Here is a 6,860-nt window from a genome sequence, read left to right on the forward strand (position 1 = left end):
CAAACTATATACAAGAACCCTAATGCATAAGGTCTATGCATTTTAATTAACACATGAGCATGTACCCAATTCCCAATATTCACAACAAAAATACAAAACTACCCTTTTATTCAACCAATGTCCCTAAGTTCCCACACTTGAATGATACCCACACTAGCCTAAGCTAATCAAAGATCCAAATAAAGGATGTTTATTATTTTTCGCTTTAGGGCTTGTAATGTGCTAAATTAAAGAACAAGTGGGTTAATCGTAGGCTCAAAGTTGGCTAACAATGGAAGATAAAAGGTAAGGCTATTTCGGTAAGTGAGCTAATGAAACAACGGCCTCAATCATATAAATACATGAATACACAAAATAATGGATATAAAGAATCAAACAAATCAAGGATTACAATCATAGAAAGAGAATACTGCACACAAGAAGAAAAAATAAGTGGTTATAAGATGTAACCACACCATTAGGCTCAAATCTCACAAGCTTGTGTTCTTAGCTCAAAAACATGATCCACAATATATATAATTCAAGAAAGTTCTATGAAAATTTTTCACTCAAATCAATTGGTTCCCTGTAGATAGAAATCTTAGAAAAATCTCATTATTTTGACTAAGCTTATTATGTATATATATGCAAAAATAAGAAAATGAAACTAAAAATCCTAAAAACCTAAAAATGAAATGCAATAGTGTTGGGATTAGAAATTTGTCACCCAAAATCGCCGATCGGTCGGACGACCTCCCCACACTTAAAAGTTTGCACCGTCCTCGGTGCACTCAAAGATGAGCAAGGGGGTATGGCGACTCTCCGGGTTGCTACCTTCAGCTGGTAGGTTAACCGGTTGCTGCGTGTTCTTTCTTACGATTCCGTTATTGCTTGTGGTGCATCAATCATAAAAAATAGAGAATAACACCATAAGATAAGAAAAGACAAAGAAGGAAGCATGCATTGTTGGAATGAGGTATTAATCACTAGGATTGAGTGAGTGAATTAGTGTGACATTAATGACAAATAAGTGTGTGAATTCTAAATTGCGCGCAGTTTAGAACACACATTAGCATAAAAGCTATGTCACTAAAGAAGCATGTACTTCACTTATCCTAGTGTGCTTGAGATGCTTTAAGTAAACTTGTAAGGTAAAACAAGCATTAAAGAAGCATGAGAGCATTCAAGCTATAAGCATATGGATGCATACGATCATGAAACACAATGCATTAAGATAAATGCATAACATCAATCATCAAGGAACTGCCTAATCGAGGGAAGGGAATGAAATTACATGGTGGCCAAATCATGCAATTCAAGAAGAGTTACAAGCTCGAAGGCAATTCTCATCACTTGGTATTCTTAAAAGGTAAGCATGAAAAACTCAAAACCAAGTAGCAAAATATAACCTCAACAATAGAATCCAACAACGATTATAAACATAATGATGTTAAGATAACATCCCTTTATAATACTCAGCAGCAATTAATGGTAAACAAGATTAACAATCCAACACTTACAATGAAAAAGAGAAAAAAATAAATGAAAATTAAACTAACTAACTAACAAACTAACTAACTAACTAATTAACTAACTAACTAACCAACTAACAAACTAAAATAAATGCTTATCAATGGTGTTTGGGAGTGTTGGATGAAGGGTAGGAGAAGGGAAGAAGAAAGGAGAAGGAAAGAAATGGAAAGAGGAGAAGAAAAGAGATGTGTTGAAGGAAGGACATCCACGCATACGCGCACATGGCGCACGCACGCGGATGGTGGTGCAATGGACGCGATGCGTACGCGTACATGGCGCATCCGCGTCGATGGCTTAGTTCAAGAGTGGCGCGTACGCACCAGGTGCGCATCCGCGCGAATTGGTTTGTGCGAAAGGCACAATGCTAGCGCAGCATTCGCACAACTCTCGGGTTTTTGGCTTGGGGGTGGAATTTCTGAATCCACGCGTACGCATACATGGCACGTCTGCGTGGGTAGGCGAAAATGCTTAATGCATGCGTACGCGCGCAGTGCGCGTACGCACGGATGGTGCTCTATTTTTTTTTAATGTTTTTGTACCAATCCAAGCATTCCAGACCTCCAAACAACTACCAAAACACCATAAAATCCTATTTAACATACTAAACTACCAAAAAAACTCAACAAATCAATCAAAACATGAAATTAAACTATTTTAACCAATATGTGCAAAAGAAAAAATGAAAAGAGGTTACCATGGTGGGGTGTCTCCCACCTAGCACTTTTGTTTATTGTCCTTAAGTTGGACTTATGGGGAGCTCCTCTCAAGGTGGCTTGTGCTTGAAGCTATCTTTGAACATCCACCAATGCTTGAATCTCCAATAAGCTCCATTCTTCAAATTTAATACCTTCAAGCTTTAATGGAGTTCTTCACAAACCATGGGCTCCCAAATTTGATTCTCCTTGTGCGATCCGGGATCCCACACTTTGTTTTGACACCCATCTTCAAATTGATCATCATGATTCCAATTGGGTGGCGTGACCTTAGAATTCTCAATAAAGTGGCCAAACATTCTCTTAGACCCAAACAATCTAGCTTTACACTAAACCTTGCAATCAAACTTTGAACATGCAACCATAATGAACCTAGAATAATGTTTCCAACCACTAGCCATCTCCCTTTTACTCTTAAAGCCACAAATATGTCTAAGTTGACCATCCGTCTCAAGCAAATCATATTCAAAGGGAATAATAAAGCTTAAGTATAAGGAATTTACCCACTTGAATGAAAGAATGGATGGTGATGGCTTAGGGAGAGGTATTTCTAATGTCCTTGCAAGCTCTACTCCCTTATATTCTTCCTTGATTGCCTCCACCTCTTCACAAACTTCTTCACTTTCAATCCTTTTTTCATCATTTTCATCTAGCTCTTCTCCATCACTCAAATCATAGATGGGAGGTTGAGAGAAATCTACCTCCACATTGCTTTCTATCTCATTGGGAGAAGGTTCTTCAAGTTCAAAGGATTCACCACCAAGAGGCTGGGGTGCATGATCTTCATCACCAAGGGAACTCAATTCTTGCTTCATTCTCTCCAAATCTTTTTTCAAAAATTATTTTGGAGGTTGTGCACTCTCCTCCTCAACATCAAATTCAATCTTCTTGGAGAGGTTCTCCTCAACTCTAGGTTCCCAAGGAGGTTCCGCATCTCCTAAGTCTTCAACCACTTCTTCCTCTTCTTCAATGATCATAGACTTCTCCAATTGCTCTAATACAAAATAACATTCTTCATTTTCCACCGGAGTTTCCAATCTCTCCTTATGCTTTTCAATTGATTCTCCACATGTGACCATGGGAATGCTTTGAGTGCTCAAATATTGGGAGGTTAAAATGCTTACTACCTTGATCAAGGTAGCCATAAATTCTAGTTTCTCCCTTTGCATTTCTCCTTGCCCTTGAAGTATAAGGCTAAGGGTTTCATCCATTGAGGATTGGGATGGATAAGAGGGTTCATTGTCTTGGAGAAAGGGTTCATAATAGAAAGGTGGTTCTTTTTGGTAAGGATGTGGTAGTGTGTCGTGGTAAGGGTATGGTGGTATATATTGAGGTGGTTCTTGGGAGTAGTGATCTTGGAGTGGTGGTTCCATGTATGGCTCATATGGTTCAAAAGGTGGTTGGTATGGTGGATATGGATCAAGGTCATATGGAGGTGTTTGGTGAAAGGAGGCTTGTGAGTATGGTTGAGGTTCATGTTGAGGATATGACTCATAGGCATATGGTGGTGGTTCTTGAAAGTCACAAGGAGATTCACCATAGCCATTGGATTGATATGCATCATAGAATGGCTCTTCTTCATAGTGCATTGGTGGAGGTTGTTGCCATGAAGATTGATCATATGCATATGGCTCCTCCCACCTTTGGTTATCCCATCCTTGATGCATATCTTCATTGTAGCTCCCATTCCCTACAACATAGTGAGAACCAAACTCATAGCCAAAGTGAAAATTTATAATGAAAAGAGAAAATAAGAAACAAAAGCTAATAAGAAAGAATGAAACAAAGTCCTAAACTTAGCAAGAACTAACAAGCAATCCAAAAATCAAGCTATTCACAATATTCACATATATACAATAACCAATAACATAACACCATTGCAATTCCCTGGCAACGGCGCCATTTTGATGATTGGACTTTTGTGTGGTATAGAATTCACAATAAATTCTCGTTGTAAGTAAAGTTTCTAAACCAACAATAGTCCTTTCATACAAAAATTTTGTTTGTCACTAGTACAAACCCCTAAAATCTATAAACTGAAGTATTGAACCTCGGGTCGTTCTCCCTAAGAATTGCAATAAAGTGTCTTGTTATTGGTTATGAGTTATATTTAGGGTTTTTGGGATAAGACACATGAAAGTTAAATGGCAATGAAAATAAACTAACAACTAAAATGGTCTTGGCAAAGGTTGGTGGTCAAGGATCTCTATCCTAATCACTAACCACAACATGAGAATTGGCAAGGACCAACCCCACTAAGTTAACCCCTAACTAATAGTAGAGGAATGTCAAGTGAGCTATGTCAATCCAAGTCCATAAGTCCTAGTTCTACACCAAATCAATTAGTGAGATCTAGCGTTAATGGCTCCCAATCGTCAATCACTTGGACATTAGTAACTCAAGAGTTCCTAACTTACCTTCCCAAGCCAAGAACATAAAATTCTACTCTAAAATCCAACCAAGCATTTATCAAACACTTCGAAGGCATAAAAGGAAAGCATAGTAAAATTGCATGGAAAATAAATCTACACTACTCAATTGCAAGGAATTAAACATCAACGAATCAAATGAACAATAAAGGAACATGAAAACATAAATTGCATTAAAGAAAAATGGAAGAACAAAAGTGCATCAACATAAAAGTAAAGAATTACATGAATTAAATGCTAAACTAGAGAGAGAAAAGGTAGAAGAAGAAGAAATTGCAAAGGAAAAGTAAATCAAAGCATGAAATTAACCTAGATCTAAGAATTCCTAATCTAGATCTAAAACCTACTCCTAATCCTAGAGAGAAGTGAGAGCTTCTCTCTCTCTCTAAAACAACTCTAAACTAATCCTAATGTGTGTGAATGATGCTAAAATGAGTGAATGATGCCTTCCCCCTTCAATTCCTGGTCCTTATATGCATTTTGGCATAAAGTTAGTTGAAATTGGGCCCCACAGCTCTCAGAAATTTCTGGACACGTTTTCTATTTAAAAAATTCCGTGCGCCCATCGGCGCGTACGCGTACAGTGCGCGTGCGCGTCCCTTGCCTTTTCGCGATCCACGCGTGCGCGTACAGTGCTCGTGCGCGTGGATGATGTTTCTCAAATCTTTGGCTTTTCCATAATTTCTCCACTTTGCATACTTTCCTCTTCACTCCTTTGATCCATTCCTAGCCTTTTCAACCTGAAATCGCTTAACAATAAATCAAGGCATCTAGTGGAATCAAAGGTAAATCAAGATTAAACAATTAAGGGCCTAAAAAGCATGTTTTCACACTTAAGCACAAATTAGGAGACAATCATGAAACCATGCTATTTCATTGAATAAATGTGGGTAAAAGGATATAAAATCCCCTAAATCAAGCACAAGATAAACCCTACAAATGGGGTTTATCAACCTCCCCACACTTAAACCAAGCATGTTGATAAACCATTATTTTATGGTTTATATTGTGCTTAATTGTGTGGTTTTATCAAACCTTTACCCACTTATTCATATGATTAGCATGCATTTATAATTCCTTCCCGAAATAACTTCATGGTTGAATAGCTGCTTCCTAGAGACTTTTAATTTTGTATTTTAATTCTCCTTTATTCCATTCGATGCCCAGATCTGTGTGTTAAGTGTTTCAGGCTTTATAGGGCATGAATGACTTGGAGATTGGAAAGGAAGCTTGCAAAAATAGAAGGAACACAAGAAATTGAGGAGATGACCAGCGAGAAGTGACGCGGATGCATGGCTCACGCGACCGCGCGACATAGAGGAAATTGCAGTGACGCAGACGCATGGCTCACGCGACCGCGCGGATTGGAAACTGCACAAGTGACGCGAAGGCGTGGACGACGCGCACGCGTGGCAAGGCAAAACGCTGGATGACGCGATCGCGTGACGTGCGCGATCTGCAGAATCTGCAGAATTTACTGGGGGTGATTTTGGGCCCTGTTTTGACTCAGTTTTCGGCCCATAAAAGCATATTAGAGCCAGGGAACATGCAGAGACCGGAGAACAACATTCATTCCGCAAAATTTTAGTTTTAGATCTGATTTTATTCCTCCTCTAGGTTTTCTCTCTACACATTCATAGTTCTTAGGATTTTGATTTGATTGCTTTTTGGATTGGGATATTGAGAAGAGTTATTACCTTCGTCAGAACTTCATTATTCTAGTTTGTTTTCCTTACTTATCTCTTACTCTTCCATGTCCTCAATTTATTCAAAATTATTATTGGATTATTTTTAGAATTTATTAATACAAGAACTATTTCTATTTTAATTGATCCTTTTGATTATTATTTATCATGTCTTTTAATATTTCCCTTTTCTATTTCGTGGATTTTACAATCATAATGAGCGAGTAGTTCCATAACTTGATTGGGAGTTGATTGACAGGAGGACCTTGAGTTGGATGCTCAAGAGTAAAATTATAGTTGGGTTTCACGTTGGGTCGCCCTCTAATCACTGACACTAGTCCTTCCCAAGGGAGAAGATTAGGACTTGTGACCAGAAATAGCTTTCCAACTTGCTTGACTTTCCTCTACCTAGTACGGGATAACTAAGCAGAACAACCTTCAATTATCAATTAATCTTAAGAGTACTCCGACAAGAATAGGGCTTCCAACTAATCTACTCCCAGTCAAGGTTTTTATTTAAA

Source organism: Arachis ipaensis, chromosome B07, assembly GCF_000816755.2.
Source record: "Arachis ipaensis cultivar K30076 chromosome B07, Araip1.1, whole genome shotgun sequence".
NCBI lineage: Eukaryota > Viridiplantae > Streptophyta > Magnoliopsida > Fabales > Fabaceae > Arachis > Arachis ipaensis.